General features: G+C 48.1%; 1 protein-coding gene across 1 annotated transcript in view; it reads left to right on the plus strand.

The window, feature by feature from the left end:
• Positions 1 to 19,318, plus strand: part of ADAM12 (ADAM metallopeptidase domain 12) — a 1,594,455-nt gene that overhangs the window by 931,884 nt on the left and 643,253 nt on the right. The gene's annotated exons all lie outside the window — the stretch shown is intronic.

Genomic DNA, 19,318 nt, shown 5'->3' on the forward strand with positions numbered 1-19,318 from the left:
CCTGGTGGTGTGAACTCCGGTTGGGCAAAGAGAAAGTTGGGAACTGAGGGGATCTTAGAACTCCTGGGCCAGCCCTGGTCTGATGCAGCAGCCGGAGACCAGGGCTGAGGGGATGGGGGTTCTTGGGGGGTAAGAAAACAACAAAGGTGAACTGGAGGACACCCATAGATGGAGAGGATGATTGCACCCCAAGACTGCCATGATTGAGGGTGCAAGGTCGGGGATTGTGGATAGCAGCTTGGTGCCAGAGTTCTGGAGCCCTGGAGCCATTGGAATCAGTAATGGAAACCACACAACTGCTGAGGCTGAAACTGAGGTACACTGATGAGAGAGACAAGAGTTCACAGAGAAGCAAATTAATGGGCCTTCCTTGACCAGTGACACTTTCACTGCAGGGAGTGCGCAGGGTGCATAACTCAACTGAGCCACGGGATACTGGGCACTTCAAAGGCCGCCAACTCATCGAGAAGCACAAAGGGGGCACTAGCATGGTACAGGAGCATGATATGCTAACTAAGGTGATGGTGTATTGGGGAAGGTGCACCTTGGGACAAACAGCACTGGAGCTCAGGAGTAGGACCCCAGTGAGGAGCGCAATACATAGAGTGTAAATTACAGTATTAATGGACACACACTCGCTAAATCAAAAAATTCTATGTAATGCCATAAGCAAATGAAGGACAAAGGCCGACACTGAACCCCCAATAGGACCAAAATTTGACAAACACCTAAATGCTGACAGAGCCCTCAGCCCCATGGGGGCTTAGATGGGATGTGCAGGGCTTTGAAAAGGACATTACAAATAACCATAGTCTGGAGGACCGGGCATCAGCCTCGACATGAGAATGACTGGGACACAGAAGGAGCTTCCACTAGATTGACTGCATCATTGGGAGAACCAGATCAACAAAAGAGTCCGGTGGAAGGCCATATTCTGGCTCAGACTGCACTCTGCCACACACTGAAGAGTCATATGAACAGACAAACCCAGAGGAACCCAAAGACAACCTACAGAAGATGTTAGATCAGATACTGGAGGCCCTTAACTCTTCTAGGGAAGCACTAAGATCCAAAATAGATAAAGTAGCGATCAATCTGGGCATATTAAGAGATGACCATCAACAACTTGCTCATTAGAGCAAAAGAAATAGAAAAAGCAATATGTGTGATAAGTGATTAGATACACTCCAAAAAGAAATAGATGAGCTTTCAGGGAAGGCGGCTCATCTGACTAAAAGGCTGAGAATGCTGAAGGCCATAACAGGCACAATTAACATTATTGATTGGACTGCCTGAAAACATTGAGGAAGATGATATGGAGACATACGTGGAAGAATGGTTATCAGCTGCAGTGGTATTGCAGGGCTTATCCCCCGTTTTTCTCTCTAGAGCGGACCACAGGCCTGTGGTTGCCAGTCTCTTCAACTATAAAGATAGAGACTTGATTTTGCAAAAAGCGTACATCATCACTCACCTGCAAGTTGATAAGAGCAGGGTGGCCATCTTCCCACACTCCACCCTAGCAGTACAATGTCCAACGGGTGACGTTCCTGGAGATTAAAAAAAGAACCGCATGAAGCAGGCCTCAAATATATGCTGCTCTTCTCAGCGCGGCTGATGATTATGCTGAACGGACACACTATGTCTGTTCATTCACCAGTTGAGGCATGGGACTGGTTGGAGAAATATAAAGTCAGCACAGATAAGGCAGCCTGGCACTCAACCCCTCTCCCCATACGCAGAGGAGACTAAACAATAAATTAGCAAGACAATGACCATCCAGCTAGACAATGACCATCTAGTAAGACAATGATCATCCAGCAAGACTATGACCATCTAGCAAGACTATGACCATCCAGCAAGACAATGACCATCTAGCAAGACTATGACCATCTAGCAAGACTATGACCATCTAGCAAGACAATGACCATCTAGCAAGACAATGATCATCCAGCAAGACTATGACCACCCAGCAAGACAATGACCATCTAGCAAGACTATGACCATCTAGCAAGACTATGACCATCTAGCAAGACTATGACCACCCAGCAAGACAATGACCATCTAGCAAGACTATGACCATCTAGCAAGACTATGACCATCTAGCAAGACTATGACCACCCAGCAAGACAATGACCATCTAGCAAGACTATGACCATCCAGCAAGACAATGATCATCCAGCAAGACTATGACCATCTAGCAAGACTATGACCACCCAGCAAGACAATGACCATCTAGCAAGACTATGACCATCCAGCAAGACAATGACCATCTAGCAAGACTATGACCATCCAGCAAGACAATGATCATCCAGCAAGACTATGACCATCCAGCAAGACAATGACCATCTAGCAAGACAATGACCATCTAGCAAGACTATGCCCATCCAGCAAGACAATGATCATCCAGCAAGACTATGACCATCCAGCAAGACTATGACCACCCAGCAAGACTATGACCACCCAGCAAGACAATGACCATCTAGCAAGACAATGATCATCCAGCAAGACTATGACCACCCAGCAAGACAATGACCATCTAGCAAGACAATGATCATCTAGCAAGACTATGACCATCCAGCAAGACAATGATCATCCAGCAAGACAATGATCATCCAGCAAGACAATGATCATCCAGCAAGACTATGACCACCCAGCAAGACAATGACCATCTAGCAAGACAATGATCATCCAGCAAGACTATGACCATCCAGCAAGACAATGATCATCTAGCAAGACTATGACCATCCAGCAAGACTATGACCATCCAGCAAGACAATGATCATCCAGCAAGACTATGACCACCCAGCAAGACTATGACCACCCAGCAAGACAATGACCATCTAGCAAGACAATGATCATCTAGCAAGACTATGACCATCCAGCAAGACAATGATCATCCAGCAAGACTATGACCATCCAGCAAGACAATGATCATCTAGCAAGACTATGACCATCCAGCAAGACAATGATCATCTAGCAAGACTATGACCATCCAGCAAGACAATGATCATCTAGCAAGACTATGACCATCCAGCAAGACAATGATCATCCAGCAAGACTATGACCATCCAGCAAGACAATGATCATCTAGCAAGACTATGACCATCCAGCAAGACAATGATCATCCAGCAAGACTATGACCATCCAGCAAGACAATGATCATCTAGCAAGACTATGACCATCCAGCAAGACAATGACAGCCTCAAGCAAACACAGTGGAAATAGCTACAACTTTGAGTACTATATCATTGCCAGAACTGAGTAAGAAACTGGCTGATGCATCTCTGGACAGTTTAGACATAAAGGTGACTAACGATGACTTACAAGACTGACCTCTATAGACTAAGAGGTGTGCAGATGATATTTGCCCACCCCCTGAGTAGCGGGACAGTGAATGAATACCATATTAGAAGCGCTGCAGTTAATATAGCCTGTCCGGAGCTACTCCATAGATGAGTCCCAGGTGATTTGTTGCTGGAATACTATTAGAAGATGCACTGGCAGGCGGAGCGGGACACACATGGGAGCCAAGGCTTTCACACTTCTACTATCCGCTTAACAGTATTGACAAGGGAATTGCAAATGATTTATTTTCCAAATACAGTTGTTGTTAACTGGGCAGATGGCTGTTGCCGATGGGACCTGGGTTGTTAATCCAGTCTGATCGAAAGGTTGAAACCTTTTCCTTAAGCTTATTTGCCAAGACTACGTCACTTATCTTGAGGTGGACTGCAGATGGCAGAACAGCCAAATAAATATGGAACATGAGGGGTAGGAAGACCCTGGGAAAAAGGTACAAAGTGCAATACTAAGCAATTAAAACTAGAAACTGCCTGGGCATTGGCAAAACGTTTTATTGTTTCATGTTTTTCAAGTTATGTTTATATACTGAACTCTAACACTGAAAGGTTGGTAGCGAGCTGTAGCCCGACTCCCTTATTAGAACAGATAAGAGATGCAATAGAACTTTGCTAAGAATATGAAAGTTATATATAAAAATTACTGAGAATATTATCAAGAACCAAATGTCATGTTTTAAAGTCAAAATTGTAAAATTAATAAAAATCTATTTAAAAAAATGCAGGCAGATTTAAAATGTCGCTGGTTCTGACATTCCGGGACTATGATAATCGTGTACATTCATACCCCCAAAAAGCCTTGTCAGGTATTTCTTGGCGGTTCATTTATAGCCTCTCTCAGCTCGTGTCAGTTTTCTAAAAGAAAAGGTAACAGCATGCATTCTCTTGGCTTGCTCTGGCGTGAAGACGGCCCTATCGCTGCAGAGGACACACCACCTTCCTCAAAATAGAGGTTGATCAGGATTCTGATCCTCCAGAAGTGGAGGAGAGGTGGATGAAGACTATATAACTGAAAAGTGTTGTCCTCTTCTTTGACCATACAAGGGAGTCCCTTTCCTAACAACTTCGTGATTTGGGCATAAACACATTATAAATTATATATAAACCTCTGACATAAAAGCAACATATAAATAACATTGCATGTTGCTATGGCTGCCACATCTGGAAAATTTCTGACTGCACTGAACATCATAGTGTTCATCTGGATGCACTGAGAAGACGGACTAAATCCAGGGATTCCAATGATTATATACCGAAATTGCATTTGTGCAACTTTGGCATGAAGATGATGTACTCTAAATTGATTTAAAATGTTCCCAACATGTTCAATATGTTCTTCCAATGAATGCCAATAAATCAAAATATTGGCAATGCGAGCAGTACTAAAATATCGGGATATTCTCCCAAGAACTTTGCAAAATATTGGAAAGCGCTGGAGTATAACAGCCAAATCGCATTACCTGCTATATGAAAGAGCTGTGCCAAATTCAATGGTCTTTCTTCCATTCAACTTTCATATACTCTTACAAGATGTTAGGCCCCTCCCCAATCTAGCGTATTACATACCTGAACAGACTTTATTTGGCCCAATAGAAGGTCACATAAACAACACACAACTCTACTATTGCTTTTGGTACAAAGAAGAGTGGCAAACTGACTGGCCACTACATGTGATGAACAAAATCATTATCCACAAATTGTTCCAATTATTGCTTTTGAATTCTACTTTTCATTGCCATTCTGTCTTTCACAAGCGCAGCGAGTCCAGCAAAAGTTGTTTATTTGGGTTAATTTGCTACCTACTATGATGACATTGAAAATCAATGCTTACTTCTGTTCCATAATACAAAATTACACCACAGCTCCTTCACCACTGAGTGGCATTTAGATCCCTAATCAATAGGGATACAAAGAAAAATGATCACCCATATAACAGTTTGAGAACACGAAATAGCTCTTAAATGTATTTAAGAACTTGTCAAGAAATACGTGAGAAAAAGAAATTGAAACTCATTCAAAAAATAATAATCTGCACTAGGTCCTGGGGTACGGTGGTTGAATGCAGAGCATGGCCAGGGAGTGAACAGATGCAACATGCAAAATGGATTGAGTACAGATATGGGGAGGTTCTGTTGCTCACAGCCCACCTCCTTGGGCCAATATTGACCCCGGGTACCCCACCTCCTCGGACCCAGCCAGTATATGAAGGAGGGAACCCAACCACCCTCACCCCTGCCCAGGCATATATTGGCCTCAGGGACCCCTTCCCCGGAGCCTGGCCTCTAAATGATAAGTGCCTTGGAGCCCGCCTAGGACACCAACTGCCTCCTTGTTGGAGCATTGCTCCCACCCACAGGGAGCAGTTAAAAATGCTGGTCCCTGCGGTGGAAGCATGTTTTTCCTCTGCTTCCCTGCACACTTCACAGCGGGCAGTGGAACAGATGAAAAGTCCCCCCCCCAGCAAGCGGGAGCATTTTTAATGCACCCGCCCACTGGGAGCAGACTTGATGTTTGCTTTCCCTTGGTGGGAGCTTTAAAATTTCTCCTGCCAAGCGAGAGCAACCACAGGTTTCCCTGCCGCACCACTGCAGGCAAGGAAACCTCTATATACCAGGAGTGGACACCTGGGACATAGCTGGAACCGGCCCTGGGGGATGGGGTACCCAGGGTTATTAATGGCTCCAGGAGAGGGGACATGCGACCCCCCTCACGTTTCGTGGCACAAGGGGTTGGGTTCTCCAGGGCAAAAGAATTGATCACATGGCCCCTCCCCCTCCCCCTGTTTTTTGATGGCCGAGCCCGGGGGGCAGACCCAGGGGCCAAAATCATCTCAAGGGGGGGCTGTTTGCCCCCATCCACCATCTACATAAGGCCCCCATCCCCTTATTGGTTTCAGCCGGGTCCCTGGGGGAGGCTGTCCCAGGTGCAAAATCGTCTGAGGGGGGGTTGTGTGGCCCCTCTCTCACTTAATTTGAAAGGCCGAGCCCCATGGATAGGGTCCAGGTCCAAAATCAGCCCCGCGTGGTCTCCCTTCCTAATTATATTAAAAAATCTACCCCGGGTCCTGGCCCACACAGGGGGCTATGAAAAAACAAGCACAGGAGTCCGCACTTTTAATATTTTTTTATTTTACTATAGATTCACTGATCCTCCATAAATTCGTTGCAAAATTAAGAGACAAAATATTTTTGGCCCCAGGTGGTGTCTCTCTGTGACCTCACCACCAGGCCTAGGGATCAGGGTATTTCTACTGTGTCCCCTTGTCTTTTTTATTTTTTTCTTGGGACTCGGCTAAGCCTTCAATTTTCAAATGCATTCTGACTGAGTACATCTTGCACCTTTCGTCCTGCTTTCAATTAGTTTTGACAGTCTTTTGTTTCAGGGTGATTTATTTATTTAATAATGGGTGCATGGCGTATTCATGTTCAGTGACCTTGTGTTGGTTAGAAATTGCATTTGTTTTTGTACTTCTAATGAAGTAAATCGTTTTCTGCATTTTTTGTGGATTCCTTGAATTTTGTAAATGGCCCCTCCCGTAGTGTGACATAGTCTCTTAAAATGGTATATATTAGAAAGCCTGCTGTGGCTACTGTCTTGACCATTTATTTTAAACATGTGGTAACTAGAGGGTGTGGCCAGGGAGGAGACCATGCGTCTCTCCTGAGTTTGGTGACAGTGCCCCTTTTCCCTGATGTCATGGTGATTCTGAATGCCAGTAATGCCTGCCAATGACCCCCCCCCCACCCTGGGAACATGAGGGGAGAGTCGGGGGCTCCGCAGAGGCTGACTGCAACCTTTGCCGAGGGCGGCGATCCAACCACCTTGGGACAGCCTGAGTCTTTGCAGTCGTCCACCATGTCTGGACACGGAAAGCAAGGAGGAGAGGCCCGTGCTGATGCCAAGACTCTCTCTTCCCGAGCTGGATTGCAGTTCCCTGTGGGCTTTGTGCACAGGCTGCCCTGTAAGGGAAGGTGCGCTGACTTGGTTGTGCCGGTGCTTCAGTCTGTCTGGCTGCAGTCCTGGAGGAACTGGCTGCCGAGATCCTTGAGCCAGCTGGCAACGCGGCCCGGGACAACAAGAAGACCCACATCATTCCCAGGCACCTCCAGCTTACTATCGGCAATGACGAAGAGCTCAACAAGCTGCTGGGCAGAGTCACCATCGTCTGGGAGGTGTCCTGCCTAACATCCAGACCATGCTGCTGTCCAAGAAAACCGAGTGCAACAAAGCAGGGGGCAAAGTAAGCAAGTGAAGCACCATAGCCACACTTGAAAATCACCTTATAATTCACCATATCAATTCATTATAAATAAATTCATCATAAACCGTGATAAACCTGCTGAATGCCAACCTCTAACACTGAGGAGCACCTGATACTGGCCACCCTTGTCCCTAGGGTACTGCATATGTGTTGTGAGTCCCCCGTCAGAGAGGTCGATGCCCCGGCTTTGCGGCACCACAGACGCTCAGTACCGCTGAGAGTGCCACAGCAGGTCCCTGGGGGATCAGGCCGTGCCTGCATGGAGCTCCGGCCTCCTGCCTGACGGCTGGAGCGGTATGAGACTTGTGGACTTGGGGGCCCGTTTGGCCAGAGGAGACCTGATTAACCATTTCTAGTGCAGATGCCTTGCACACCTAACAGGTACAGCGTGCCGGCCTGAGGTTGGTCCAACGGCGGCAAGATTTACAACGGGCTTGGCAAGGGGAATAAGCCCACCCTATGCCCAACATCAGTGTGAAGAGAACGTCTTGAGCAGCGGTGCTGTCCCTCTACCTGGAACTTGCTACAGTAGTGGCCTCTCAGAGCAGTTGTGGACAGGGGACAGCTCCTGGGTTGAAATGTGACTGCCACACTGGAATTTCATGTATCCACTGGTTTGAACTGTGGTGTGGGAGCACACAGTGCATGCAGGCTTGCCCAATGAATGGCACATCAGAGAAGCGGAGTGTGTTGGTCTGGTGACACCATTGTCTCTGCAACTGCACAAACCTTTCTTGTGCCCTAGCCTGTATCGAGGGGGGAGCAGTTGATATTCAGTGCCCTTCACAGCCCCAACTAACGTTATCTTCACTCCCTCCCCTTCCAAACGACACAGTGCTGGGAATCAGTGGTGCGCTGACCTTTTCAGGCTCAATGACGGCAGCTAATGCAAAGACCCCCGCACTTCTTCTATCAAGGACCTGCTCCAAAAGTGTGACTCCTCTCGCTCACAGGGAGGGGCACATGGTGCAACAGTCTGGCCTGGGGAAGAGCCCAAATCCCTAGGCCCTAGCAAATAAAGAAGATAATAGCTTTTACTTGCTGAATTTTGCAAAGCATTAACATCGCTCCACCAGAATCTCACCAGGGCCATTACTGACCTCGATTTATCTTTGTGCCAGATCAATGCTCGCCTGATGACAGTGGAATCGAACATGGCAGACTATGCTATGGATAACGTGGAGCGTACGTCCTGAATAGAGAGACTGGAGCGAGCCCAATTGGCGTTTCAAGATAAGACTGACGACCTAGAGAACGGCTCGAGATGTAACAACGTACAAATCTAGTCCCATTTTCAGGCTCTCTTCGTACATCTACTACAACAACCCAACAACGCATCTGTGCTGCTGGATCACACTCATAGAGTGTTCTCTGCTTTTCAGCATCAAAATAACTTACCTTCAGACACTCTTACTAGGGTGCACTATTTTCATGTGAATGAGAAGAAACTGCAGGTCGCTCGACAACAGGAGCTGACTTTGTTCATGGGTGGCAATATTTCCTTGTTTCAGGATATTTCAGCTCATACATTGGCACACCGAAAAGAATACAAGGATGTCACCCAACACCTGCAACAACGCAAAATTCCATACCGATGGGGCTTCCCTCTATACATCAACTTCACCTTCCAGGATAAGAAAGTTGCGGCCCGAATGCCACAGCAGGCCTGAACGGCTTTGTGCCTACAACCCCCCTCTATGAGGAGACTGCTCACGAACCTGGGGCCATAGCAGCAGTAGATAGAGGGGGCGGCTGGCAGTTTTAACCCTCACGCCAAGCAAAGAAGAAAACACGAAAACAGCTATACCGGGCGGGCGGGGAATATCGCTCTCCTTCATCCGAAGACGACACTTTAACTTGACCATTCCCCCTTGGGTAAGGGCCTCTGCGCACCTCCCTTCAATGCAGGCAACTTAATCTCCCACATGTGGTTTTCAACTGCACGATGATTCACCCTTATTGATTCTCACTGTGAGTATCAAGGATGTAGAGGGCCCTTATGGAGTTTTCCCAGGAGCTCGCTCCAGCCCTACTGGACATTTGCCAAATCCTTCCGACCTGTATGTTGACCACTCCTTGCATGGTGATCTTATTCATGTATCTTATTCATTCTCTTTTTCGCTGCTTGGAAACAAAGCTTCTTTTTCATGTTTTAGTTTTTGTTGTTAAGTATTCTTTTTCAGTTTTTCCTCACACACTCTGGTTTGCATCTCTGGGTTATTGTTCTTTTCACATGACTTGCGCCCACTTTCCTCAGCCGGTATGTCTCCCTTAAAAGTTATTTCTCTAAATGTCCAGGGTCTCAACACCCTGATTAAGCATAGAGCATTGACCAATTGGCTACGGCAAAAGGAGGTCAATCTGGCACTCCTTTAGGAAACACTAAATGCATCTACTCCAACTGTTAAGCCTACCCAGTTCCACTCACTCTACATGCACAAATCCTGCAGGGTGACTATCCTTCTTTGATGTGGTGTCACATTTACGCTGGACAGCACCTTCAGGGATCAAGAAGGCCAAAAATGTAAGGCTGCGAGGCATGTTTGGTTTCACTCAGTTTACCTTGGCTTCCACATATGGTCTCAACAAGGGCAGGGAGGAATTTATTCCGGTTTTATCTCCCAAAATGTTCCCTTTTTACAAAGGGCGAAGTTGTGATCGGTAGTGCTCCTCCGGCACGACCCAAGGGATGATAGACTTGTCCGTGTTAGATAACTGCCCCCTCAACACCCCCGAAAATGAGATTATAAATTTTATTTTAACGTCCACAAGAGGCATTCCTGAATTGACTATTTTTTGGTCTCCCAACCACTTCTTCCTAGACTTGTTGATACCGGGATAGAGGTCCAGGTCTTAGCAGACCACGCCCCAGTTTGGTTGTAAATAGACCATGCCGCTCCACTGCGACCATTCCCAAGGCCTTGAGTACTTAGCGAGGTAGCTCTCCGAGATCCCAACCATAGAGATTTAAAAAAAAATTGTTGTTGAACACTTTCACGAGAACGATACAGATGAGGTGTCCCCGGTGGCCCTGTCAGATGTCGCCAAAGTGGTCTTCCGAGGGGAACTTATATCCCATACCGCAGCATTCAAATGAGCAACCAAACTTCACACACAGGAGCCAGAAACGCAGATAAGACACACTGAGGCCCGTCATAGAGCGGGAGGGGATACTGAGAGACCTACGTCATCTCAGGGGCGAGTTGGAGCATGCACTTATTAAAGAAGCAGTCAAGAAGCTGCTGTACATTAACCAAATATAATACAAGTTAGGGGCAAGGCAGACAGGCTCCTGGCCCATAAATTAAACATATGCATCACACTCAAACACATTAGAAGCGCTGAGGACAGTGAAGGTCGTCTCAAATAGGAGACAGATTATATTATTTCTGTATTCCACCAATAATATTCAGTCCTTTATCAAGCCCAGCACCTCAATGAACAACATCAGGACGACTCTCTACTTGACTATTCCCCCCCAACAGCGAAGATGACTTGCGTCTCCTTGAGGAAGATATATCCCCTGACGAGGTCAGAGCAACAATTTGTGACCTTCCTTCTCGCAAAGCCCTGACAGATACTAAACCCACTTTTTATAAAGTCTATGCTTTGCTGATAGAAACCCTGACAAAGGTTTTCAACTGGTTCATATCGACTGGGGTTGTCATGGACACCATGTTAGAGTCTCACCTTACTTTCATCTTAAAACACAATAAATCCCACACACAGTACTCCTCATACAGACCCATAGCGCTCCTAAACTGTTTTGTGAAACTGTTCGCATCTATGCCAGTAGCTCACCTCCACCATATATGGCCTGCTATTATAGCTTCCCAACATTCTGGGTTTCTCCGTAACAGGCAGGCAAATGACAACACCCGACTAGCAATCACACTCATGGAGGTAGAAGAGAAGTGAAAAAGCTGATGCTCCTCCTTTCTCTCGATGCTGAGAAGGTGTACGACAGGGTTGATTGGGCTTACCTGTCTAAAGTGTTGGATATGACTCTGTCACGATGTGCCTCTGTCAAGAGGTAATGCAGCAGGAGACAGACACAGAATCCTTTCTCCCTTATCTATCTCCATCTCCTCTCCTCTGTTTTCTGTCAGCATCCACGGTGCAAAACATGGATCGTGCCTTTAAGGACTTCAGGCTCTGGTACCCATTCTCCGATCACGTGACCTGGTCACATAACCTAATTAGCATGGAGCTCGACAATCCGGAAGAGATCAAATGGAGTTCTTCCCTCAGAGGCGGCGCAGATGACCTCCACCCGGAGAACCAAATCGGAGACGCGAGACCTCTCAACTGCATGCCGGAAGAGAATAAAGTCAGAAAGCCGCCAAGAGACGAAGAGATGCCGCAGGAAACAGAGCCCGGAAGACCGCTACCAGAACCATCCAAAAGAGGGAGCCTTACCCTATTCGCCACTGCGAGGAGTCTAGCCATGTTCCAGCAGGGACGTGGCTAAACAAGGTACAAGAGCGTTTGGGAACCGCTTGGGGAAAGACAATCAAAGCTGCAAAACCGGGTCGGGAGGAGGGAGGCGAGTGAGCTTCCCACACGGTGGCAGGTGTGGCAAGCTGTGCAAAACATAGAGCATGCAAAAGAAAGCCAAAAGCAACACTGGTGGTGGCACTCAGGTGAAGTTTCCCTTCACACCCTTCCCCTTATTCTATTAAGGACTACTGGACAATTTCCTTATGTGGTTCTTTTTGTTTCTTTGTGTCTCCTTTTATCCCCAATCCTCTGGAGCCTTAGGGTAACCTGTGGAAGAGAATGAAGACGCCAACCTGTTCTCTGAATATGAAGAGACCATAAGAAGACGCCTCTCTCTCAAATCTCTAGAAAAGCAAAGTCTACTTTATGTTGTTAGAAATAAAACCACCTAAGCCCTAAACACAGTCTCTGTCTTGCTTCTCCACCGCGCCACAGTCTCACATGGGGTTAAAAATTAAAACTCATCCTGGCCCACGTTCAGAAACCCGCCTCTAAACTTAAAATCAACGCCTATTTCTCTCCTAATATAACACACAAGAAGGAAGCGACAGGGATGTCCTCCATCACCAATGGTCTTTGCCCTCACAATGGAATCCCTAGTATCCAAGATCAAAAACAATCCCATGATACACTGCATGACAGGGATGTAAGAACATAAATTGGCCCTTTATGCCGACAACATCCTCTGTTTTCTCACCGATCAACATAACTCCATTCCAGCGTTAATGAGTGAACTAGATCAATTCTCTTAGAACTCAGGTTTCAAAATTAATTTTTCTAAATAACACGGCATGGGTGTAGCAAATCAGCAGAACACTCTCAGAGACCCTGTTTGCAAAGGTGACTTCCGGTGGAAGAGATGTCGGCGATAACCTACTCAAGAGTCCGGCTCCCTTCATGCATGGGGACCCTCTTCAACAGCAATATCCCTCCCCTCCTCACTTTACTCTTCAAGGACTTGTACAGATAGGGAAAACTCGAGATTTCCTGGTTAGGCTGCCTGAATTGCCTAAAAATTAACTTAATGCCCCGGCTGCTATATGCTCTCCAAAAACTCCCTCTTACCTTTTCAACATCGACCCAATTGCAGGTTTGTAACAAATCTCCACTAGTGTTCAGGGCATTCCTCTTTCATTCCAACACAGTGAGTGGATTGGGTTTCCTTGATGTCACTTCATACATCTTGCAAGCACAACTCCGCCCTTCACTAGATTGGAATCACGACCCCGAGAGCAAACCATGTGTGCAGGGGGAACAAGCCTTTTCTTCGGTCGCCCTGTCAGGGCTTCTATGGCTTCCCATGGCAGCCTGGGCGGAGGTTCCTCCCTCCCTTCACTGATGTCCACTCTTCTAGTTTATTGGTGAGAGGTGCAGGGGAAACAAACCTTTCCTCTCTACCCTTTTCCACTCACCCCCATTACACATAACCCAGATTTCCCCCCAGGTATGTCTAGTTGCAGATCCTTTTGCTGGGCCCAGGACAGTTCACCCTCCCTACGGGATATTTATGCCGATGGGAACTTGAATTTGCGAGAAGACTTAGCAGAGAAATTTGCACTCACTCAGAGAGACTCATATAAACTCTGTCAGGCCCTTCATTGAGCTGGGAGGCCTCTGGCCCACCTAGCTATGCAACGAGAAGAGTCTCCTATTGAAGCATTATACCTCATCAACGCCTGCCATAAAGGCATTTCATTGCTATATCAACATATCTTGCATCTTACCCCGGCCCAAAAAAGCATGCGTACGTAAAACAAAGGGAGAGGGAGCTCAATGAGGATATTCCAGATGATATGTTGGAGGCCATCAGGCAGAGAGCCTCCAAATCACCTCTCTGCCTCTGGTAGAAAGAGGGTGCATATAAGATATAAACACGGTGGTATCTAACTCCTGTTCGACTATCCAAAATGCTTGGGGGCTGGAAGGGGTGCGATGAACAGGGCACTTTCCTCCATACCTGGTGTCCAGACATTCTGGGCTAAGGTCTTTTACCTCTTATTGTCTGCCACACTGGACATTGCCCAGATGTAGAAACAACCACAGGCTCCATCCCTGAACATGTGGTGGGGGAGGGGGTCAATCTATGCCATGGAGAAGCTGACGGCACTTATCCAGGACAGTGTGGCCAATTCAATACAACATGGCGTCCATTCATCACCCACATAAGGATACAACAGAGGGGGGGCGGGCTACATCTGACAATGTCTAGAACTTAGAGATCAGCAGACATTCTTGTTATGTCCCCTTCAGACACGGGCCCCTCCCCAGGAGCATCACACCCAGATTGATGGCCTCATGCCCTATTCCACCACGGAGGGGGTCTTAAGATATCTTCTCCTTCTCCTTTTTAGGTCTCGGCTAAAGACGCGCGGAAGCGCGTCTCCGCCGAGATCTTATGTCACCGAGCGTGCTTCCCAGGAGACAGTCCCGGCCGCGCGCATCCTTCGAGGCGATTTGTAACTGGAACGCGCGCTGTGGCCAGGCGCTGTCTCCTGGGAAGCGCAAGCACCACACACGCATGCGCATACACACACACACACAAGCGCCCATGCACGCACGCACATACATACATACAGACACCACCCCTGACACATACACACACGCGCGCACATACACAAGTGCACCCAGGCCCCCCCCCGCCCCCCGCCGTCACCGTCGCACACATACATACACACACACACACGAGCATACACACACACACACAAGTGCACCAATCCCGCTCCAGCCTTTTGGAACTTACCTTACCTCAGCACGCGGCGCCCAAACTCCTGCTGGCGCGGCCCAGGGGCTCTACACCGCTCACAGGAGCCCCGGGCCGCGAGACGCAACCACTCCGCCTGCCTCCTCTTCCGGTCTGAACGTGGCCCCGCCCCCGTCACAGGCGACCGTGCCTGACTTCCGGGGTGGCCGCGATACTAAGAGACTGCTGGGGACAAAGTGTGGTCTGTGGAGTTACAATGGTTGCATGCAAGGGGTGAGTGTGAAAGTGCCGACCTTATTTACCTTCTGACCCAGCAGGAGGAGGTGTCAACAATGAGGCCGGTGTTTACACTGAAGTGTTTGTGTGTTCACGGCCTAGGATGAGCAGAGCAGAAAGGAACAGTCAAAATCCGCTTGGAATGCAAACGTGCTTTCTTTGCGTAGACAGTATAAACGCATTTAACTATACATTTAATAAAGGGATGCATTACAACGGAGGTGGGGTACGGGGATGAGGGGGGGGGTGGCAGGCTCGAGCTCGCTTTGAACCCTTCACTGCTGTTCCTGGGCACAGCACACGCCGTGTTTGGCATCGGAGGAGACGTGCCAGACTCTCTCAAAGGTCAATCTCACGCTCGCCTGCGGAACGGCGCCGCTTCCGGTTTAAACAAGAAAGAAAATCCATATTCCGCCTCATGCTGAGCGCAGGACACGGGGCGAGGCCCGGCTGTGTCCGCTGTTGGCCTACTTTAAGGGGAAGACAGAGCTGGGCTGTGAATCCGGCCGGGCTGTGACAACGCGCATCGAGCAGCGGAAGCTCATTCAGCAGATCAGTGCTGACAACACCTGCCCAAGATCACACACAGCGACTAAAGAAAAAGGCCAGTCGAAGCGGGTGTGCTCGGGACGCAGGGTTGACTTGGCTGCAGTGAATGGTTTACCAGTTCGGGGATGGGTGGTCGATATTATACGGATTAGTTCCAGAATTCATCTTTAATAACACCCTCCCCCCGCCCCCCAGCCCCTCCCCCAATCATACCACCGCCAGTCTGATAAAGGGCAACATTCAGAATACAAGGCAGTAGCGTTGACAATGTGGCATAAGCCTTAGTGCAAGGAACGACGTGCCACCCACTCCCATAGGCTTCTGGGTCCCGGTGCCACTACACCTGCTGCACCAAGGGAAGTGGTGAGTGCAGAGTGGTGAGTGGTGAGTGCAGAGTGGTGAGTGCAGAGTGCACAGTGCACAGTGCAGAGTGCAGAGTGGTGAGTGCAGAGTGGTGAGTGCAGAGTGGTGAGTGCAGAGTGGTGAGGGCAGAGTGGTGAGGGCAGAGTGGTGAGGGCAGAGTGGTGAGTGCAGAGTGGTGAGTGCAGAGTGGTGAGTGCAGAGTGCAGAGTGGTGAGTGCAGAGTGGTGAGTGCAGAGTGGTGAGTGCAGAGTGGTGAGTGCAGAGTGGTGAGTGCAGAGTGCAGAGTGGTGAGTGCAGAGTGGTGAGTGCAGAGTGGTGAGTGCAGAGTGGTGAGTGCAGAGTGGTGAGTGCAGAGTGGTGAGTGCAGAGGGCAGAGTGGTGAGTGCAGAGTGGTGAGTGCAGAGTGGTGAGTGCAGAGTGGTGAGTGCAGAGTGGTGAGTGCAGAGTGCAGAGTGCACAGTGCAGAGTGCAGAGTGGTGAGTGCAGAGTGCAGAGTGGTGAGTGCAGAGTGGTGAGTGCAGAGTGCAGAGTGGTGAGGGCAGAGTGGTGAGTGCAGAGTGGTCAGTGCAGAGTGGTGAGTGCAGAGTGCACAGTGCACAGTGCAGAGTGCAGAGTGGTGAGTGCAGAGTGCAGAGTGCAGAGTGGTGAGTGCAGAGTGGTGAGTGCAGAGTGCAGAGTGGTGAGGGCAGAGTGGTGAGTGCAGAGTGGTGAGTGCAGAGTGGTGAGTGCAGAGTGGTGAGTGCAGAGTGGTGAGTGCAGAGTGGTGAGTGCAGAGTGGTGAGTGCAGAGTGGTGAGGGCAGAGTAGTGAGGGCAGAGTGGTGAGTGCAGAGTGGTGAGTGCAGAGTGGTGAGGGCAGAGTGGTGAGGGCAGAGTGGTGAGGGCAGAGTGGTGAGGGCAGAGTGGTGAGTCAGAGTGGTGAGGGCAGAGTGGTGAGGGCAGAGTGGTGAGGGCAGAGTGGTGAGGGCAGAGTGGTGAGGGCAGAGTGGTGAGTGTGCAGAATGGTGAGTGTGCAGAGTGGTGAGTGTGCAGAGTGGTGAGTGTGCAGAGTGGTGAGTGTGCAGAGTAGTGAGTGTGCAGAGTAGTGAGTGTGCAGAGTAGTGAGTGTGCAGAGCAGTGAGTGCAGAGCAAGTGTGCAGAGCATTGTGTGCTGTTGAGTGCGGGGGGGGCCTGGGTGCACTTGTGTATGTGCGCGCGTGTGTGTATGTGTCAGGGGTGGTGTCTGTATGTATGTATGTGCGTGTCTCTTTCCTTTTGTTTTTCTCTCTCAGCTCAATCGTGAAACTGGGGAATTATTTTAAGTGAGGCTATTGTATTTCCTAAATGTATGTGAACGAGGTAACCTTTATTGCACTGTACACGAGCAATGCTTTCACCGGGGCCATACCATGTGCCATGTTAGCTTGTTAAAATGCAAAATAAAGATGTTCAAAAATGTATATGGTGACTATCACATATGATTAACAGACCTCGAACATGCGTAGTGTTATTCTTCATCTGTAGCCTTAAATAGTTTTAGATATATTGGAATGCCTTTTCCATCCGGATTGGTTGGTTACTTTTAGGTGTGAGTCAAAGCAAGTGTTTGGCTTTAGCAACATGCTACTAATAGGAACACCTTGTCATAGCAAAGTGCATATATGTCATATTATCCATATCACAGCTGTAGCCACCCACCAGTGGAGCTGAGCTCTATGGAGACTCGAGCTACACTGAAACGTCACATGTTCTGGGTCATCATATGCGGTGCGGTGGGTTTCCTGTGCAGGATTATTTTCACATTTAAAGTGTGTATCAGACTATGTGTTTTGACAATGTGTCAAAAAGATAACCTGTGTTTAAATCATTTACTATCACAAACGATGCTGTGATGATTACCTAGGCAGACTGCGCTCCTCTCAGAATTTGTCAGGTGCCTCAAAAGCTTAGCCTGCACATGCCATATGATCATCTGTCGTAAAGTCTCATTTCTTTTTACAACACTTGGACAGTCTATTCCAAAGCAGTTCCTTAGATATTAAGTTGATGTGATTTAAATGTATTGGTCACTTTATTATTTAGTAGGGTAGTGCCCACACGTGAAGATATCTATAACGCCCCTATTGCAGTGCTCAGTACAGTGTTGCTGATGTGCAGTGTGGCACTGTCCCTCTCGGATTGGAGTGCAAGTCATGCTTATGCTACAGAAGGCATGAGAGGTAGAGTAAGGAAGATGCAGCACAATAGAAGGGTAAATGTTAAGGGGATGGTTACCGACTCCATTAAATAACCAATGAGAGCCTATCTCCTATGTCCTGATAGACCCCTTGATCTGCTATAAGGAACTCCTATTTTGTTAAAGAAGAAGTGGCATGCTTCATCGTAGGGTTCCCATCCAAGACACCTAGTGCATCTGAGTGTGCTTCGATGCCAGAATTACAGCAGAACTGGTTTTTCTTTATCAGGGATGAATTTTTTTTTAATTACCTTACTTGAAGAAAGCCATTTAACCCTGAGTGGCATCGGAAACATGGCTGAAACATGTAGGTCATGATGTGAGTGATCATAACTGTCTCCCTCCACATCTGACCTTATGAGACTTTTTTTACCTTACCGAAGGCTCCCTTTAATAAATATCACCCTTCCTACCTTAAGGTAATTGTAACACTGTACACCATATAGTCCAGTATATAGTCCAACAGCAGCCCATCATTAAGGGCAGAGAGGACCTGCTTCCCCACCTTTTACAATCCACGATGAGCTTCTGCCAGGCTGAGGAACATTCATCCTGATAGACACTCATCATGTTAGGGTCAGGTAGCCAGGTGATTTACTTGCGCTAAATGCGCAGGTGCCTGACTGTCTGAACCAAGCTTTGCAGGGCTGAAGCTTTCACAGCGCTGAGGGCATGACCTCATCAGCTGCCGGCACGAGCGTGTGTGGGGACAAAGGGAGCCTCACTGATGCCCTCAGACCTGGGTGAGTCAGTTGTAAGCCCTTAATTACCCAGAGCTGAATGGTTGTCATGATGCCTTGTCACAGAGTGGGATGGGGTCAGCAACTCTCACTAACCCCATCCCCCTCTATGAAGAGGTAGGGAAAGTCCTTCTCTCATTGGTTGACCCATTACAAGGTCCGCCAATGAGAGGAAGTGGTGGGATTGTCCTGTTCTTTCTCTCCCTGAAGCATCCACCTCCTTCCGGTGCCTTCTGCTTCCCCTCCTGCCATCCACTGGACCAGCTGTCACCTTGTACCTTTAAAAAAAAACATTTGGGTGTGTGCATCCATGTATAAAAACATATGTGCATGTGTGTGCTGTGAATGGTGTG

Source organism: Lissotriton helveticus, chromosome 5_1 (genome assembly GCF_964261635.1).
Source record: "Lissotriton helveticus chromosome 5_1, aLisHel1.1, whole genome shotgun sequence".
NCBI classification, from domain to species: Eukaryota; Metazoa; Chordata; class Amphibia; order Caudata; family Salamandridae; genus Lissotriton; species Lissotriton helveticus.